Genomic DNA, 22,022 nt, shown 5'->3' with positions numbered 1-22,022 from the left:
GATTCTTAACTGTTGTCTAAACATCAACCAAGTACCACAAGATTCTGAACTGTTGTCTAAACATCAACCAAGTACAACAAGATTCTCAACTGTTGTCTAAACATCAACCAAGTACCACAACATTCTGAACTGTTGTCTAAACATCAACCAAGTACCACAAGATTCTAAACTGTGGTCTAAACATCAACCAAGTACCACAAGATTCTTAACTGTGGTCTAAACATCAACCAAGTACCATACGATTCTGAACTGTTGTCTAAACATCAAACAAGTACCACAAGATTCCTAACTGTTGTCTAAACATCAAACAAGTACCACAAGATCTGAACTGTTGTCTAAACATCAACCAAGTACCATAAGATTCTGAACTGTTGTCTATACATCAAACAAGTACCAAAAGATCTGAACTGTTGTCTAAACATCAACCAAGTACCACAAGATATTGTCTAGGACTTTGTAAATATTTATTATTCCACTTGATTTTTATATCTTGGCATTTAAGAATCGTAAAACACAAACTGCAGTTATGACTCAAGTTTGAAATCAACTATTACAGTGAACTTTTTTATTATACTTACATGACCATCACATGGGCTTCGCTAATCTTATCTCAGGCAACCTGCAAAAAAGATAACATTTTAAACTAAGTGAGGTTTAATGTTCATGAATGTGAGTGAGGTAGAACCCGAAACGACCACTGAGGAAAAGCGTTCATCTTGTTCAATTTCGGTATCTATAAATTTCAAAAACTTTATACCAATCGACCCTTTAACAGTGACACAGATTTGCGTGAATATTTTAACTAAGTATGAAAGCAGAGGGAGTGTAGAATGGAGTGAGATAATTGGTTGCGTTGACTAAGATCAGCTGTTTGTTAGCCAGGACCATTCTTTAAAAGCTTGATGACCAAGGAGGCTTCAATATACCATCAAACGACTACTGACCTCACAGCTTTGAACTGGCAATCCTCTGATAACTAGGAAAGCTCACTCAGCTATCTTGCCTAATAAAGTTTGTCCGTGGAGTTGTAAGATTTACACCTGCTTGACTTACATTTTGTTTGCTCTAGCATGTCAAGATTTGTCAGTGTAGTTACAACATTTACATCTACTACCACTTACAGTATTGCTTTGCTTTAACATATTCTATTGAGAGTTTTTCACTGGAGTCGCAATATTAAAGCCTACTCTTAAACTTAAGACTAAAATCTTTAACAGCATTTCATTTATATTAAAGATTAAACTTAAATGTGATGGCTAAAGAGTTTCAGGCTGTAGTGTTCAATGTACAAAAGGTGACCAAAGAATGAGGAAACCCCTTAACCTGAGCTAAGACTGGCTCTAGTAAATGAGCCTTCGACAATAGTGAACACCAAAAGCCACATTGCGGAAAGAGAGCGTCTTGCAAAGGTAGTCGGAATTGCTGCAAAACCTTGAGCGTCATGCAGCATGTCAATTCAATACCTTTCAAACAGTCCCTAATGGCACTTAGCTTGACTACTGCTTAGTCTGGGATTAGTGAAAATATTCAATTGGATATTTTAAAGCTAATTCCAAGTGGAGAGGGTTGTGACCAGTGTTTTCACAAAACCAGAATAATTCTGCTAATCAGGTCAAGAAAATCCGGTTTTATCCAACTTTAATATAGTTAAAAATCCTATTTTATCCACAAGAATTGTTCTGTTCAATCCCGCATGATCTTGACGTACTAATTTTAATTAGCTCATTAAACCTTTCAATATTATTGTGCCATAGTAATTTTATCAAGTAGGATTCATTTTTTTGGAAAGCAGAGTAAAAAAAGAAAATCAAATGTCAGAGCTATGGTTTTGATTAAAATCCTTCCTAGGCAGGAACGCTGATGGAATCAATGATTGCACAAGCTGTAATTTGACCGTCTTTTGCAGCTGGTTCTAAACCTACATAGCTTGAGCCTTCTAAAGGTTCACTGGGATGTATATTTGACTAGCTGTTTTGCCTGATATTCGCACAGGTAAACTTTTGAATAGTAAAATAAATACATCACCTGTGAAATAATGGTGTTAATATCATCGGATCATCATTGGATGATGAAAATAAACTATCAGTTAAATGACATACTTGTCGTAGCACTTTGAACCAACACATAACACTGCTTTAAACAGGTCTGCCCCAAATCATGTATTTTGGAAAGTGTCGTATTTGTTTAGTTTGTTTAACAAAATCAGGGTTATCACTGTTACAAAGGGTTTTCAAGACAGTTAGAGCCCTAGTGGCCGCCACCAGTTACTGGCAACTGCAGTTGATGGTACAGGCAACTGACAAGCCACTCCACCAATAGCCACCGTACAACTAGTTGATAAAATGCTGATGAGCAAAAACATACAATTGATTTTGTGCAGTGACACATGAAATTATACTTAAAAATGAGGAATACAACTAATTTTATCAATTATCAATTATTTAAGATGGGGACGCCACTATGTGCGTATTTTAACCCAAATATGAGTGAAGGATGAGTGTAGGATGAGTGGTGCGATCTTGTAGTCTTGTTAGTAACTAAGGCCTACATGTTCCTTAGACACAGCTGTTAATTTATAGCCCATACAGCTAATGGCAACTAAGGGACCTACAGTTTAGAGTGGAATCCGAACCACATTTTTTCCTTGGTAATTAACGAATTGGTCTAATTATCAGGATAGTACTGCGGATAGTCGAGTACTCACTTGTGCGGACGTTAATCCACACCAGGGAGCATCGCATCCTTAGTGCATGCCTATAAATATCCACAATTCGTGACCTCCTAGTGGCTGGATTACAGGACGACGCCACCTGTCCCAGTAATGAATCAATAAACTTTGAAAGGAACTACCACGAGCTCCTACTGAGGAACTACCAAGGACCACTACTGAGGAGCTACAAAGATTTGTCATTTGTAGCTCATCTAAATACAAATTTCACTTATCATTACAATTAATCATAGATTTTGATATTTCAATTAACGTGGTAACTTTAATTTCTTAAAAAAAATGTCAAACGTAAAAACATATGATGTTAAAATACCCAATATTGGGCCCATCTAGCTATTTTGCTAATGGCGGTTTGTTGCCTCAAGTTAAAAGAGAAATTGAATGCTTCAGTTTCAAGTTGCAATTTATTTAGTTTGGCTACAACTGTAACTAGTATTTATCAGTTTTACTTGAACATAACTTGCTCTTTTAAACTCTAGATCCAATCTTTGATCGATTTAAAATAACTTTGGATTGCGCAAACTGCTCTATTTTAAATAATGTAACGATTGGGTGAAATGTGATAGCTTTATCTTAATTGATTCTTTATTTTAAACAATTACTGTAACGAATAAAGATACTAACTGATAAGGCTTTGCAATAAATTTGTACCACGTTATGGTTCTTAAGACAATAAATACTAGTATTTGATTGGAAATTTAACCTGGTGTTTTGTGCGTCTCATTTAAATTGGCACGTTATAATTGAACTCTGAAAATGCATAGAGCTGAACATTTACTTAAATTTGTTATTTGAAATATGTCTAAACAGGCCGGGTATGACAGTAGATCGAAAAAATGTCCAGAATGATAATATTTATGACTAGGCCGTAAATGAGTGAATTAATTTTTTTAAGGTACATTCAATAAATGATCAAAAATTATTTTTTACTTGTACTGCAAATTGTTTTGTTAAAGACAAACTAGTAGTATTTCTAAATTAATATTAGGTTTTTGAACACTTTGTGCTCACGCTTGTAAGCTTAGACCCGAACTGTTTTTAAAATTATAGTACTATAGTATACAATTTTTTTAAATGTAAAATTTCATCACAAGATATCCATAAACAACGTTAACTTTTCTCTAACAGAATAGCATGAGAATTTTAAACGAACAGATTCTTGAAATTTATTCTTTAACCTTTATTTGTACAGCATCAGTTCAAAATATACTAGATTATTTGTTTTTTAGAGTCTAAAATGGCTGTAATGAAAATTGGGTATTTTTTGGTTCTATAAATAAAAACTAAAAAAAAGCCAATTTGAAAATTTTAAAACTCCATAACACCACGCCCCCAAGACCCAATCTCACTGGTTCGGGAGCTCCTTCTAGTGTATCCAGCCCTACAGGTTCAAGCCTAGTTTGGTCAAGATTTAAATGAAATTTCTCAAGTTATCATGTTTACATACACACACATCATGGGCTATAAATATAAATTTTAAACAAGTGTTTTTGGCCTCTGGGGACATTAAAATTAAATAAACTGCATACGCTTTCTGACACATACTTTCTCCCATAAGCTCGTCAATAACCTTTATTATTATGGGTAAGCGGAGAGAGTAAATATGATAGTTTATAGTTAAAAATCACAAAAGTTGCAATAACTTTTGAACCGTAATTGTTACAGCAATGGGGTGTTGTAATATTTTTTTAGAATTGTAAGGACCATAACATATTAATTTTGTTCAAAACCAGCTTTTCTCCGAACATCCAATTTTTTTGTTATTCTATGGGAAAATAATATAAGCTACAATATCAAAAGCTTCTATTCACCCATGAAATAAAATATTTTAATCTTACTGTGATCTCTTTTTGTTACATTAATCTCAGCAAATAAAACTACAACATTTCTCAAGTTAAAATAAATACCCCCGCCACAGCAAATCTGCAGATCAAGCGAATTTCTGTTGGCATTATTTGATCTTCACTAAAAGATTTATTAAAAAAGGAAAAAGGGCAGATTTTTGCCCTTTTTAACAAAACAGTGGACTTAACGAGTAATTAGGTTATCTACTACAGGAAAGGTGATGAAGTGGGTTTTTAGTAAAATGTAAATTGATTTGTATAAAATAACTTTCTTTAATATTCCAATTATTTTTATAAGATCTACTTTAACATTTGTAAAAACAATTGATATGTAGGTGTATAAAAGAGCCATGATAGTGTATCATTAACGGTCACTAGAAGTGGAAACCGGATAACCAAGTTTTGTAATCAGAAGTTGATTTGCATACATTTACTCAACACTACTGATTATTAATGACTTTTATTACCAAGTTAATGACCCCTTCTTGTTGAAAAGAATAGGAGAGTCGGAATAGGTAAGTGATAAAGGAACTTTAAGGTAGATTTAAAGGTTATGCCTAGAAACAAGACAATGGAGAGGGAAAAATGTATTGTTTGTTGTTGTTTGTTTAAAGTCATCTTTATGATTACAACTCTGTATAATTTTTACAAGATAATACTTATAGTAGTACTAGTAGTACACATACTAGTAAACATGTTATAGGTATTTTAACATTTTAAAGAGGTGACTAGTAATAATTATGAATTAAGAAGCAATAATTTTGTCGAGAAATTATATACTAGCAGAGTACCCGTCCTTCGTACGGGGTTGGGATATAAGTATAAAATGCTTATTGCAGTTACACTCAAGCTTTGCGTTTGCAATGAGGGAGGATACAGTTTGATAAAATTTGCTTCTTTAAATCTACAGTATTCTATAGTCACATACCATAGCCATAATGATCTACCACTTCACCTAAGATAGAGAAAAAAATAGAGAAAAATTAATTATAAAAAATTCCCAAAATATCACAAATTATTAATGAAATTAAAAAAAAAAACAACTGTAAACAATCCTACTTTGACAGTTAGTTCTCATTGCGTATCACATTTTTTTGTTGCTGTTTGATGCAAAAAATATAGTGCTGCACCCTGTTGGTAAATCTTATAACTTTTTAATGCTTTTGCATATCATAGAACCAAAGTTTTAAGAACCAACAACTGACTAAATTCTTTAATTCCCTTTAAATATGAATACTCATAAGGTTAACATAGGAAACTACAGAGCCACTGGGGCAGAGCCTGAAAGAGTTTTTGAGATAAGAATATGCCTATATGTTAATCGGGAATGTGAGCTATCATCATGCTAAATTTCAGCCCAATCTGTCCAGTAGTTAATGCGTGATTGAACTTCAAACACACAAACTTTTACATTTATAATATTAGTAAGATAAGATAAGATAAGATAAGATAAATATACTTTGTAGGTGAAACATCAAGAAAGAAAAAAATAGTACTTAGTGTCACAATAACATTCAAATGCTCTGGGAGAACTTAAGTTTTAACTACCATTCTCTCAAATGTATCTTTATTTGGATCTTCTAAAGCTTTTGTTTGATTTATTTGTATTTTTGGTTTAGTGACAACATCTTTCAAATTATCTTAGTTTTCATTGGCTTACAAAGGCCTTACAAGGGCTTTCAGACTATTTCATTACCATTACCTACTCACTTGAAAAGTATTATAAGATCATCACATCACAATACCTATCTATTATTACTTTTAGAAAATAAATGCTGTGTTTATATTGTTTTAAAGAAATCTAAATCAGTTCTGGTATAATGGTGCTTACATTTTTATCAGTACCCCCTGTAGCTAGAATATAAACGTATTTAGTCACGGTTGCATAATTCAAAGTTTTGATTTAATATTTTACATAATTATTTTGCCTCCAAAATTGTTCTAACAACACGAAACATAGGTTCTAACGACTGTCTACAGCTTAACAATGATTACAAGAGTACTGTTGTTTAATATGACCAATTGGTTATCTTCTGGTCTGATTCAATAAATATTTTCATCCTTCACACATATAAAAAAAATGTTTGTTCTCAAATCAGACCTGAAAATTAAGGTTGATTTTCTGAAACTGTGAATCAGTCTATTTATACACACAGAAAATTATGTTTCAGACAAAATCTTATTTATGCTAATCTTTATTTAGAATAAAATTAGAAGGTAAATTATACAGAAGGCCTTGACGTAAGCCTTTCAATGACACTTCTTATTCTTAACCACAATTACCAGCAATTATCTACAGCTCCCCGACATAACAAACAATAATCTTTTAACGATGTTTTTGTTGTCACCAACCAACACTGATTTAATATTTAGTTAGTTGTGATTTCATCTGTGCTTATCCATGTCCAACTGGTGTTCTAAAGCTGTTTTGACTAGTGTGCCTGGTCGTGCTTGGATTATTGGGCCTGTGAAGTTGATTACTCCTCATCATTTATCGGTAAGATCATAGAAAAGTATAATTAATCCATATTAACCATTAAATATAAAATGTAAAACTGGTGATTAAACTACACTTTGTCAAAATAAACAATTTAACACAAAAATTTGAAAAATACAAACATCTTTAAAAAAGCTTTTAAATCAACATTATTTTCCATTGTAAATTTGTGTCTGTGCCATCCACTTTGGTAAAGAACGGACTGTAGAATTTCCATTCACATTAGCTACATCAGTGTTATATAACATCTCCAACACGGCAAACACAAATTAGGTGAAATCACACTTGTTTAAATAATTTAAACGTACAAAAAATAAACCTGCTATTCATGCTTGGATATTATAAAGGTGTAACAATCAATATGTAAGTTCCGTTATCAAACTTTTATGACATTTGAAAAGAATTTTCCTGTCAAAGAAAAACAAACATTTCTTATCAGTGAGTCAGTGCATCTGAAGATAGCTTTTATCTTAGTTCAAAGTATATGGTTTAGGCTGCTTAGTTTCAAGTAGAATTCAAGGTGTTTTCTTCTTTATCATATACTTAAAGGGAATAGGTCAAGTATCATACCTTTTAAAGTGATTTTTAAGATGGATTGAGTACATGAATGCAAAACAATGACAAATAGAGTTTTGGGATACACATAAAACTATATTGCAAGGATCGAAATCCCTAAAATCGTTGTGCCAGTGGTTTGGTTATTATGAGTAATTGGATTAATTAATTTTGTTTAAAGTTAATACAAGATTTTAAGTGATTTTATGTTCACCTGTGGCATTAAGAGCTAAATGAAGGTAAGGTAGAATATCCTAAATATCGTATTAAATTTAAACTGCATTCAAAAATAAAAATTGATAGTGATATTATTGTCTTCATCGGGTGATTTAAAACTATGTATAGGCCTACTATACATTCATGTCTATTAAAAAAGTGGTACAAGCTTAAAAGGAAATTTACAATACAACCATACATTAATACATAACAAATAGGCTAACTTAGTTTAAACGTTATAGGATAAACACACAAAATAATATAATATTTATATTTCTCTAAACTCATTATGCTGGGTTTGTATTAGGATATGTAAAGTTTAAATGTTGCCTAAAACAAAATAATAATATTAATACAAAAAATTCCATTTTAAAATCATAACAGTTTACTGTACATATTTAGCCAGTGAAATTTCAATAGGAACTAACTAAGAAACTTCAAATTTGGGTAAAAATACCTTCAAATTTAAATGCTATAATTCTGATTGCTGCTATAGCAATCATAATTTTTAAAGAAGGAGAATGGTAGAAAGGCAGTTTTTACGCAATTTCCAACTCAAATCTAAATACGCCGCAGAATTTTTTTGGGCCTATTCAACACTAGGTCTTAATTTTATCAAACATGACACACAATTTACTATAAAACCATGACATTTTTGTGAGTAGGGTACATTATAACACCAATTTAACATATTGAAAACAAAAATGAAATTTCTAAAGATCTAGCTTTTGAGAAGATTCAGCCAGAGTTCTGTGTAGCTAATGGCTTGCCTTGGGGAACTCAATAAAAACTGTATCACCATTGTGCAACATAATTTCCACTTAATTGATAAGATAAGCTAATTGACATTTGTAGTGTCCTTATCAAACCTGGGGCACCTAGCATGATGATTTGGCAGTGTTGTTCCTTTGATACATCTTATTTTGTTTACGTCTTGTATTTTGAAAGTGCTCAAAAGCAACAAGGTTTTATTGTTTTTTGTGTATTTGATAAAGTATTGTATTTTGTTTAGCTAGAATCCACAATATGATATATTGTTTATTTTATGATATAGGTATGAAAAAATTAATTTAGGTACTTTTGTCTTAAGTTTATACATTTATGAGAAAACAAGTCAAAATAAATCATATTACATTGGTAATGGCTCAAAAACTAAAATTCATCTTGTGATATTTTAACAGTAGTAGGCTACAAGAATAAACCTAAAAAATAATAAACTAAAATTCTTTCAAAAATTAAAAATGGTTTTTTTGTTTAAAAAAGGTCATTTCATAGTTTTTATAACTAAACGGTTCACAAAATGATTGTAAAGATCACACCAATTTATACAAACCAATATTAAAATTGCCGTACTATTGAATTTGATGTACGTTACTTAACCAGAGAATAGAAATTAATTAATTTCAAAATTAAATAATCAACAAAATGGCAGTAAAAGGCCTAAGATAATTTCTCAAGTCTCCCCTTCCATTAGTTTACTACCTACTGTAAAATATTATTATATATTTTTTTTTGCAAATGTCCTATAATAGCAAATTATACTAATTAAAATTTAACTGCCTACTTTAGATAAATTCCAAAATTTACTTAATTACTGTAGGATATAAAAAAACTATTTACCATTTAGATTTATCATGTTACCATAAAAAAAAAACTACATAGGCTAACATCATAGTTTTTCACTATCTTATGTGATTTTTTGAAAATGTTATATATTGTGGTGTGCTGATTTGTATTTTAATTGTTGTTTTACTTTTAAGAAACAAATGTTAAAATGAAATGTAAAAGAATTAAAGTGTTTTTATAAGAGTTGCATTTATTTCAACCTACCGTTTATTTTCTGGATCTTTTGAACGTTTTTGTAAATAATTGAAATCTGAAGTACAGTTGAAGATTTTCACATGTTGTCAATTGACTAAATTAAACACATGAGTGTTTTAAATTTTTATAAGAATAATTAGAACAAGATATAACTCAGCAAAGCTTACTGGCCATTGAAAGGAAAATTACCTTCCATTGATTGGCAACAGTGTTCATAAAAAAATGGACAGGAATACTAGAGTTGGACAGAATGCCACAACCTAGAGGAAAAGAGGCTCATCTCTAGAACATTGGGGTGGGGGGGGGGGGAATAACTGGAACCTATCTGATCCCAGGCTTTAGTAGTTTCAATGTAAGAAAGACTTAACACGTTCACTGCGGGCGTATCCGATCGGATACGGGCCGAGCGCTGTCCAGGAGCTGCCGTAACCGATCGGATACGCTCGGCAATGCCTTTCGTATATCTTTGTTTTTGCTCTAGCGTCGGTCGAAGGCGGACCTATACCACGTTAGCGTGTAGTAGGTGACTTGCTTGTTATTGTGTTGTAGGTTGGTAGTAAAATTTCCCCATAAAATCCCCGTCCGGCAAACTTACAAATCAACTTGTTGTCCCGTCATTGTCCCTCCAATTGGCAATACAATGGGACCGGCTACGTTCCAAGCAGTGCTGCTATCTGTGAGTGTTTAGCGAACTACGTTGACTCTTGTTATAAAGTAGGACATTACCGCACGTTATTTGCTATTCGTCCTACCGAAATATGAGAGGCAATCAGGTTTGTTCGACGCTGCGGGCTGCGCCGCACTGGGGCTACGCCTGCCATTTGATGGCCCACAGCGAACGTATTAAAGCCTTTTAAGGTTTGACAACAGAGAAACTTAATCAATTCAAAGATTTATTCTATGTTTTTATTTTCCACGTTATCCGACCCTTCTGTTTATTAGACCTTGCTGCAGCTAGTTTGTGTCGGATGCTAGAGACTACTGTAGTCCTAAGTAGGATTCCCAAGTTGCACATATATGGATTTTTTTCAGTCCCTTTTATTGAGATAAACTTGCATGCATTGTATGTAAAAATAATGTTATGATAGCTAATATATAATTGGTATTTGGGACCTAATGGGTTAATGGTGCAAGTGACTGGTCAAGGAAGACTGCATAAGCCAAAGATGCACAGTTACGACTACGAGGTACGATAACTTGAGAACTCCAAGGAACTATGGTTGTTGTCAAGAGAGAGGCCTAGTTGAAATCTAACACATTGTTGAGCCTTAATCTGTAAATCATCTACTACTAACATAATAGCCAGTTCCTACTCATATGCAGCAATTATTCTTGGATTGGTGAAAACCGATATTAAAAGAAAAATCAACGTTCCCATTAATTAAGAAACTTAATTTTTTTACATTGAGTTTTGTGGGTCTTGTGTGTTGCTAGCTTAGTGATGATCTACATCTGATTATAAGATAGGACATTTGCCAGGAATTGTTAAGGAAAATGACAGGAAAGCAGGCTTACCTTTAAATAGTCCAAAGAGACCTAGGAGGATTAAAACCCTCCTAGATAGAGACACATATATAAACTACTTTTGTGTTGTTTATATGTGTCTCTATGGACTTATTTAAAGGTAGGCCTGCTTTACTGTCATTTTCTTAGCTTAGTGTTTGGCGTCTCAGACATCGCTGCAGAGGGGACGGGTTTGATTCCCGGCACATCTAAAAAACGTTGATAGGTTTGGACCGCTTTAACTTAAAAGCTTTCAAATTTACTTTATTATACAAAAACAGTACCACTGGCGTAGACACAAGGAAAAAAGTGCAATGTAATGAATTAATTCCTATGGGCAAAGGTATCAATCACTATAGGCTGCAAGTCCATCATCAGTCGAGGTATGTGAATGGAGTAAAATGTTTGGATGTAAAAAATCTAGGGGGGGGGGGAGTGCTCAGAGTTGGTTGTAATCATTCGCACAATGTTGATGTTTTGCAAAGTGTAGGTTGGATACAGTTGTTCATCAGTCTGGTTGATAGTGACCAAAGTTAGGGGAACTTTGCATGCAGCGATGCAGGTCACGGGGTGACTGAACAAGAAACCACAGGTATCTCTGTAAGACTACAAAGGACAATGGTAAACACGGGTAGTCCTAAGCACGCCTATCAATAAGTAAAGTTTCCACAACTTCTATCACTGCCTCGATGGAAACTGATGAACACCCGCTGTCAGCCTTGTGCAAATGTGTATGACATTATGCGAACTCTGTTAGTCACTTATGCACATATTTTACGTCCAACCACTTTCTACATACACATATGTCAACTGGCAATGGATTTAGGGGTTCATCCCCTTCCACAAATTCAGTTTAATTCTTTTAAACAGTGACACAATATATCGCTCAATATATATGATTGATTGATTGTTTTGATACTGGCTAAGTACAACTTTTTCTTTGCCAGGACCATTTATTAAAAATCCCAATGATAATGCTGGGTCCAGTTTCCATACATCAAAAAGCTAGTGACTTATTTTAGAATTGAACTGGATACCTTTAGCAAGCATTATAACCACTACAAAACCATAGGGGTGGGAACTGGAAATAAGATTAAAGGTGGAAGTAAAGATTACAATGCTGATGTCAGATTTAAACTATCTCTCTAAGATTCATATCCAGTTTTAAATACACACTCATGTCTGTGCCACTATCTTAAAGTATTGATTTCCCTAGACAGGATTTCAATTGACTCTTATTTACAGTCAGCCTTTGTATAAAGCTAGGCTACACTTGTCCGCTTTGTTCCGATCCGGTCCGGTCAGCTAGAAGAGGTCAATTGAACAATATTCAGAAGGACACACAGCATTCTATGATTCCAAACCTCGGAAATATCCGAGCCCTCACAAAACCCAGTTCCTTGCCTGAATTTCAAAAGTTGTGGCTACAACTAGTCCGGTTCGCTCCGCTCAGGAGGATCTCGCCTCCAAAGAATGCCCCCTGGAGGATCGTTCTGCGCCAGACCAAACTAGACTGAATCGGACAAGTGTAGCCACAGCTAAAGCTAATATCGTTTGTTGTTCTGGTTCACCAGCTACTGACTGTTAAAAGTTCTATTGATACAATATTTAAAGGATTTGAAGCAAAACTTTAATCTATTTTTGACTTAAAAAGGTCTTCTCCTTTTCTAGAAAAAGAAGGTCTAACTATTAACAATAGTTAGCTAAAAAATTAGAAGAACTGTACATTAATCCTTCCAAGTACCTCATGTATGATTAAACCATTAAACCATTGGAGTCAAGAAATTTGTAAATGGTAGGCTATGTTAATTTTAGTAATAAACACCTACATTGATTAGTTTATTTTTCATGAGGATAACAAAGGAAATGACAAACTGCATTTAGTACTGTGAATATCTTAGTAGGTAATAGGTAAAATAATCCTTGATCAGCGAATACTATATAAGTCATAGTCCCTACCATTAAAAATAAAATATTTTCTTACAGTGAAATTCGCTAAAAGAATATTAAAAATGCATCGATATATCTTGCTTATATTTTGGTTAATCTCCATTGTAAAAGCTAGTTTAGTTTTAGTTGACGTAATTCAACGTACATTTAAATGTGCCTTATGAATAAAGATTATTTGACTTTGATTTCTTATTTTTTTCTTCAACCTACCCTAAGAAAAAGTCCTACATCAGGACGAAATATCACGGTTATGTCTTGTGTTCTTTTATTGTGTATCTATAGCATTTGGACTCTAATTTTCAGGTAGCCTAGGCCTAAGCTAACTGAACTCTATTCCTTTTTCAAACAAATCTTTGTTAGGATATACAACATTCTTCGTCTTCATGGTAAGAATATATTTAGAATCTGTTAGGTACACCAAACTGGTTTGCAAAGGTACCACAGTTATATTTTACACAAAATTAATTCTAAGGACTTTCCAAGTAAAAAATGTAGTCTATCTAATTATTGAAAACATATAACTACACTGGCAAAGTGAAGTAGGTAAACAGAAGTACATATCCGTAAGGCATTTAGTGGAAATGTCTAGCAGTCGCTGATCAACGACCTGTTGACTAATTAGCAGGCAAATCCAGGAACAAGTGGCGCACTCCAGCTAATTGAAGATAACCAATCAGCTGATTATGACATTAGGAACATTCCTGTCAGTAACGGGCCACTTGATACCAACAACTGTCAGATTTCAAGGTACCTATATCTCTTGTATTTAAAAGTACTGGAAACAAACTAAGCAATCTGACCTATTTAGAAAAAGGCCTACTTTATCTTCGATATAATCAACTTGTTCAAAACACATGAATATTATATTCAACCCTATAAGGTTGCTCTAGATCATGAGATAGCCTCCTACCTCCAGCAAGTCCACAGACTAAGGGAATTTCCATTTGTCTGATTCATCAACTTTTAAAATAATGGTAGGTACCGGTAAGTTATATTGTGAGAAGTTAGAGTGTTAATCCATTTTTTATCTCTAACCAACATATTTTAATCATTTAAACTAATTTTCATCTAGTTTCATTAATAAATATTAAAATTGTCATTTTTATTTGAAAATACTCTGCCAACCCAGGGTCTTGGAAGAGTGGTGTTTGGCATTAGAATCAAAATTTGAATGGGCTACAAAATTAAATCTGTTAGAGATGGATCAATAAAACTTGGTAGGCCTATGGTTCTTTAATTTATCTAAAAGAAAAAAGCTTGTCAAGTTTAATCAAAACCTGGGAAAATGGGTTTTAAAAAGTATTTTCTTGTGCATTGACATTGAATAACACCCCATCATTAAAAATTAAAGAATAAAAGATACAGTAAGTACCCATTTACTGAAACAGTAAATTTTATGTTAAAGATATATATACATCCACCGCATCTAACAAGTCTGGAATTTTTTTGTTTATCTACGCCAATGGATTTTTTTACGTTTTATGTAGGAGAGCGGGCCAAAGTAATGAGGCTAGGACGTGAGGAGTACGGTATCAGAAATCTGCATGCAGGTATAAGAGTTGAAGAGTTTAAATTTATAATTTATCTTTCTTACATGCAGTGTGTGAATATAACGTGAAATTGCACAGTCAAGATCAGGCGTACAAAGCCTGGCGCGTACCGTCCAAGTAGCTGAATGAGGAGACGCAAATGAGGAATGTGCACCTTAATTCGATATGCTCAGAATGAAACAAAATTCATACGCTTAACTAGGCTATTGACCCTAAACTAACATCGGTTGTAGGCCTACAAATCGAAGTTAATTTTTAAGCTAGTACCCACACTGGCTACACTATCTAGGTACTAACTGGTATTCAACTACACTTTCTTCATAGTGTGCCAAGCTATAGCCTACTGAGCGCTGTGGGAATACGCGCCTAGCTACAACAAAGTTCTATTGCAACAAAAGAAGGTAGGATCAGAACGTTAAGCAGAAGATTGAGCAAATGCCAACCCTTGTTCATCAGAATCAAATTTTTGATAGGTAAAATGTTTTAACTAGAAGCACAGTCCATACGCATCAGACAAGAAAAAACCATGAAGTAAACCTTCCCTTCTTTAGGCTTACAAAAACAAAAATTGCTTTCTTGACCAAATTTGACAATATCTTGCCCCAGAATAATATAAACCATCACATGTGAAAGTACATAGCCCACTCGGTTATTTCAATTGTTCAAAAACAGTCTGGAGGTAGGCCTAAAGTAATAACTCAGTTCATTATAGCCTAAGCTTTACCTTCCTAATCTAACCTATCTTCAAAAACCTTACAGTCTTGAATCCAAATAAAGCCAGATCTTCCTCATATGTTTAAATTTGAACTGATTAGTCATGATCAACCATGAGTTGCATTTCTAGAAGCCTTTGACGTATGAAAACCTTTGCATTGTAACGGCCTTTAACCCTCCGTCGGACGCACCTAATCTATTAAATACCACAACATGAACAAATTCTGCCATTTTCGTGTTCCCTTCCCAAAACCTGTCTTGGCCACTGTGCTGCTTCCTGCCCTTCCCCTTCACACCTCAGTATCGCTGTTTGCGTTGTTTCGTGCACACATATCTTTTTTCGCTTTGTTGTATCTGATATATACAGTGCGACCAGCAGTCCCGTTTTTATTTTGTGATGCATTTCAAAATAAAAACAGGACCGATCTCGTTTTTATGTGATATAAGAGATATAGGCCTATCTGTTATATCATACACAATGAACTAAGTAATTCCATTAAATATAGAAATAAATAAAACTGTTTTTACCCAGGAAAGAAAATGTTGAGTATAATTTTACATACAGTGTGATGGGCTTGATCGAACTGTATACTAATGGATACAGTCGTGTATGGTCTGACAATGTTTTTTTACTAATTGAGAAATGCTTAGACGGTGTGAAATATGTAGCCTATGAAATATATAGGCTAGGTCAAGAGTTGTTATAGCCTATAAAGTAAAATAAAAATTAGGGAGGAAATATATGTCTAAAGTACCGTACTTAAAAAAAGTTTAAGAAAAAATGAAAGATATCTTCAGAAATATATAGTGCGACCGGTAGCGTTATAAAATAGATACAACTGACGGAGGGTTAAATAGTTATTGACTTAATTAATCATCTTCTCCACATTATATCCTAGCCTTTCCTACCCTCTTGTCCGATCCTCTCAAGTATTGGAACAATTTTATTGTGAATAGAATCGCCACGTAGCACTTATCTTAGGACTCTTGTCTCTAAAACTCTGACTTATGGCTCTGAAATTGTATTTTTGGATTCAGTGTGAAAATACTGTAAGTAAACACATAGAAATAAACTTTATAACCTTGGCCTTAAGCTTGGATAATCATTTTGGAATAATAACAGTCCAAGCCCTAGAGTTCTTTTTACCATAAATTTAAAAAATGGATTGTCTAATGGGTAGGCCTACAACTCAACAAATGCTATTTTACAGCAAATGATTCAAATGACAATGGTACGCAATGACACCAGGATACTTCCGAATATCAATTTTACATAGGCTAAGTTAAATAATACAGAATGTAATGTATGAAAATAATTTAAACAGATGATACAAATATAAACTTACAGTACGCTAGTTGGTACTTTGGTATTAAATGGAGGCCACCCTGATACGGTGCGCTGCGGTGGTTGTTAGGTTGGGTTTAACTTATCATAAATAGAAAGTATGACTCATCTGGTATTGTTTGATTCATAGCGAAGTGAGGAAAGTCCTACAAACATATTTATGATAACCCAACATAACATACCCGCTGCAGCGCACTGAAAATATGTGGCCTCCGTATGATACCAAAGTACCTGCTAGGCCAATTATTCCCAGCTGTACGATAATCTCGTCATCCAAACCAACTGAACCATACTCAAAAACTAAACAATAACAGGCTGTCACCTGGGATTTCATTGATGTCTAGGAATTTTTCTGTTAAAATAGAATGAAAGCTACCAGATTAAGAAACTTAATGCTCTTTTAACCCTAAAGTGCCCACACAGAGTAAATTTTCTCCAGGCACTCCTTAAATGTGAGATTAAATAGGTACGCAAAAAAGAGTCCCATTGCTCCCTCCCTCAGAGTACCTTCCACTAGACTCATTTACTAGATTACCTTGAAGTCTAGGTTGATATAGCACCAGTTTTGTGATGGCTACATATCTTATGCAAAGTTAGCGCTGTAGGGCTATACTCAGGCCTGTCAGGGGATTTTCTACCCGTGCAGGCATTGGCGTTAATGAATATATGTAGCCTACATGTTATGTACTAAGTTATATGTTACCGTACACAATATAGGCCCTACTGTACTAAGTTGTTAATTAGGATTTATTTTGGCTTAATGATTTGCTCATGAAAATCGTATAAAAAACCTAATTTAATTTACGAAGTGCTGTGCTTATCATGGTAAGAGACTCTGCAAGGACCTTGAAGTATAATCTTGTAGCGTATTGACTCTTTTAATTATTAAAAACTACTTAAGCTATTCTAATAACAGTTTCTACCTAATAGAGAAAACTAAAGTTTAATAAATCTTAATCTACAAGTTTAGTACAGGCAACATTAAGGTACCGGTATGTAATATGTTAAGAATAAGTTAAATTGCTTGTTGTTTCATTTTATAAATCCATTAAAACATGATTATGGTGATAAGTTAGGCGAGGGCAATATAGGGTTAAGTGTAGGCCCTACTTTTAACCAGATGCCATGATAAAATGATAACGAGGTACGATAAAATAACTAACATAAAGCTGATTCAGGAGATAAGTAGCCTTGTTGGGTACAGTTTCTTATTGAAACTATCAAATTGAAAATATTGATTAATAATCGATATTTTTAAATATATCTATATAAAATAAAACTAAGTATCATAACCTAACCTAACCAACCAAACTTGCTGATGGTGAAAAAATCGCATGAAGGTTTACTAATCGAATCGATACTTTCAATCGATATTAGCGTAGCCCAGTTAAGAAACTATACCCGCATTGTTGATATCTAGGGAAGTTTTAACTACAAACAGATACCTACCTTGACTTAGCCTTTTGGTGAATATTTAGGCTAACTTAAAGTAGTCCTAAGTTAGGCCAGGCCTAGGCCAAGTTCTAATAATTTTGTTCTGCTAGCCTTTAGGGTAATTTCTAGATAAATCCACGAGGAACAAACAATGCGACATAGACAATGGAACAGTGGTTGGAAGGCATTAGAAGTTCTATATAACAAATTAACAAGAACAAGATATAATAAGTTAATGTTAAATGAAAAATACTGTTACTATGGTAGCTAGGGCTATTCAATGGGTTCTGAAAGGGCCTTGGCAACCAAACACCAAACAATAATTACCTATAATTCTGTTATTGGTGAGATATTCCACAAGAAGCTACACTAAAATATATAGTAAATACAAAACTAGAATGTCGAAATTTCACGATCTAACTTAACTATGACAAAAACCGCAAAAAACAAAATATAACTTACATTTTGACGGAACTGCTGTCGTAGAAGTCATCACGCCATAACGTATGGTAAATAAACAAGTCGCCACTACAGCAGACTTCTGACGCCAAAGAACAACGATACTATATGAAGTATATTTCCAACGGTTATTGGTTAACAAAATATTGAATGTAGTGTATGTTTATTTAGTAAATGAAAAAGCCTATATACTGACAGTTTAATTTTCCTGGTAAATTATGGACATGTATCGATCATTTCTTTGGTTTTGTTATTGATGAAAATTTCACGTTACTAACTAAACCCGGCCGTTAGTAACATTGTGACGATTACGTGGGTCCAAAGGTGGTCAGCACGCGTGTGTTGTTTTTCTAGTAGGGCCTTGACAATGAGTGTGTATATATGGCTATTTAGTGTGTGTACATGGGTGTATACAGGCTATGCTATGCGTGTGTATATAATGAATTAATTGTACATATTTCTACTACGGTTTCAGTGTAATGTTGTAACATAAGAAGACGCCCTAAAGATGCCACACATGCTAGCGAAATACAAGCGTAGACGCATAGGAATATAATATACAAACTTTATGAAGGACAAATTCAACATAAAAGGTGATATTGCAAATGTTATTAAAAAAAGAGTCCATATTATAGCCATATAGGGGCTATACATGAGACAACCCTGTTCGATAATCAGTCATAGTAACTTTTGCCAAACAGTAAAGAACAGATTTTTAATAGCTTATCCCTTGTATGGGGAATTCGCTAATATGCACCGTGAAATCAAAATCCAAAAGAAACTTTACAGAATCGACACTATTCAAACAATACTCAATCCAAACAATAGTTAGTGACTAAGGCCGGCATATTCCTTAGACACAGCTGTTAATTAATAGCCCATACATGTCAACCTGCCACGTCTTAGTGTGTTGGTGGTGGTCACGATGGAAGGTGGTGGTTGTAACTTGTCACTGCCGTGCGTGGTGGCGGGTAGGCGGCAGCGTACATGGAACGCACACGACAACCTAGTAAAAAAATTGCGGTGGGTCGTCGGGGTAGCGCCTAATCACCTACAAGCAAGGTGGCGGGTAGATGGCAACAAATAGAGCTTTACGACAATCCTACCCCTCTGAAAAAAACTGGTGGTTACAGGGTTCCGTGGTGGCACATAGTTGACAACAACACGTCAACCTGCCACATCAGTTTTTTTTTCTGGTGGCGGGTTGTCTTCTCTGACCGAAAAACTGAGGTGAGAATGAATGAGAATGAGAATTATTTATTTCCTGAAAGCATGTACAAGGAAACGTCAATACATCAAAATCTTAGCCTAAGCCTGCAACACACCATGCAGAGAATTGAAAAACAAAAACAAAACTTATTTATCATCACAGTTCCGAGCTGTACAAGGGAGTTTGTTAAAAAACTTATATCTCTGTATACAATAGCTAGATTGGACCTTTCTTAATCTAACATAGGGTACATTCAAGTCGTCCTTCCTCCTAGTATTGTGAGGGTGGATATCACTTCGAAGTTTGAGAGAGCCTGACTCCTGCTTAGTACACAGAAGAGATTGGTAAATATATAAGCTGTACACTGTCATAACGGATTCAGAAATAAAGATAGGTTTGCAGTGGTCTAGAAAATCAGCACCTGCCAAGATTCTGACTGCCGCCTTTTGGAGCGTCAAAACCCTCTCGACTCCCGGAGTGCCACCCCAAAGTCTTAAACCATAAAGAATTATGCTCTGAAAAAAGGCAAGGTAGGCAGTTCTTAGCCATTCAGTGGGTACAGAGTTCTTCAAGTTCCTGAGCAAGTGAATCACCCTGGAAAGTCTACTACATACAAAAGATATGTGACTATTCCAATCCAGCTTAGGATCCAACATTAATCCAAGTAGTTTAACGCTTGTGACATCTTGCTTAAGCTGTCTAAGACTAAATATTATGGACTGAGTCTTACTCTCATTCAGGAAGAGAAAGTTAGCTCGGAACCACGCCGAGGCCATTTGGAGAGTCTGAGACATAGTGCCCTGCAGGACATTTAAGTTATCATTTACCCCAATCACAGTAGTGTCATCTGCATAGCAAACAGCCCCCTCTCCCAAATGCAAAGAAAGGTCATTTATCATTATGTTGAAAAGCAAGGGCCCAGCAAGGACAGACCCCTGTGGGACGCCATGAGTTAAAGATTTGACAACAGAGGACTGACCATTTACAGAGACAAACTGTCTGCGCCCACCCAAGTATGATCCCAGTAAGTCCAAACCCTTACCCCTAACTCCATAAAAATGGAGTTTGTCAAGAAAAAATTTGTGGTCCACGGTGTCAAAAGCCTTGATGAGGTCACACATTGTGGCCCCAGCAAAGCCTCCCCTCTTAAATGATTTTAAAACAACCCCAGTCAGAACTTCAACTGCATCAATTGTGGAACGGCCTGATCTGAAACCATACTGGGCTGACACAAGCAGTCCATTACTTTCAAAATAAGGTAACATTTGATCCTTATCTTCAAAAATCTTACCAAACACAGGGAGAATAGATACAGGTCTAAAATTTTCAGGCACATTATGGTTCCCCTTTTTATGGACAGGGACTACTCATCTGGCTGTTTTTAGGACATCTGGAAAAACGCCCTCCTTGATACAAACATTGATACAATAGGTGAGTGGAACTAAAATATTATAAATCACAGTCTTAATTAAGATTGCAGAGAGATCAAAAACATCCTTACTTTTAGAGCTATTCATCTTATGTACAACAGATAGCACTTTCTCACAAGAGACAGGTTCAATGTTAAAAGAACATGTTGGTCTAGGATGCTGGGCTAGGAGGTTTACAGCGGGGGTTGGTGGAGTACCAATTGCATCCCGAGTCTGTTGGACAGAATTAATGAAGAAATCATTCAGCTCCTCAGCAGAAAGTCTAGTAGTTGGTTTTGCTTTTGCAGGGCCCCCCTCTTTTTTGATGACAGACCAAGCGGCAGCACAAGAATTTTGAGAGGACTCAATGAAATTGGTATTGTGTTCTTGTTTTGACCGTACTAAACTCACCTGGTAATCTTTCTTTATCGCTTGATACCTCCTCTTGGCTTCAAGGGTTTGTCCACCTCCTCTTGAGGTGGCAGGTTGTCATCGTGATAAGGAAACAAATAAGCAACCATTCGATAATACTAATGATTATACATCTCCCGATTATATAATCAACGATAATACCTAGGCTATTCCCGCACCCCTTGGCTATTCAATGGAATGATCACCAGCTGGCAGGCTGACTGTCAAATCCAAATGTCATTACTAAAAAAAACCATACCGTCTGCTAAATTTGAAAGAACAAGCATACTCCAACAACTTGTTGATCAACAATCAATAGAGCCGTCGTCTTAGAAACTAAATAACAGTTGAAATCGATCAAAATCAAGTCCCACGA

The 22,022-nt window shown here is 34.7% G+C and overlaps 1 protein-coding gene across 1 annotated transcript in view; it reads right to left on the bottom strand.

Moving 5' to 3' along the window:
• The window catches only part of LOC128997409 (uncharacterized), a 45,706-nt gene extending 27,050 nt beyond the window's left edge, over positions 1-18,656 (bottom strand). Inside the window, exons 1-2 of the mRNA XM_054423047.1 lie at positions 18,620-18,656; positions 579-619 (exon numbers count right to left, since the gene is read on the bottom strand). The gene's annotated coding sequence lies outside the window, so the exon portion shown is untranslated. The remainder of the gene's footprint in view (positions 1-578; positions 620-18,619) is intronic.
• Positions 18,657-22,022: the final 3,366 nt, after the last annotated feature.

The sequence above is a fragment of the Macrosteles quadrilineatus genome, unplaced genomic scaffold (assembly GCF_028750875.1).
Source record: "Macrosteles quadrilineatus isolate MER2022 unplaced genomic scaffold, UCM_ALF_1.0 Scaffold_6__1_contigs__length_79288215, whole genome shotgun sequence".
NCBI lineage: Eukaryota > Metazoa > Arthropoda > Insecta > Hemiptera > Cicadellidae > Macrosteles > Macrosteles quadrilineatus.
This window is presented reverse-complemented; position numbering and strand designations above follow the sequence as displayed.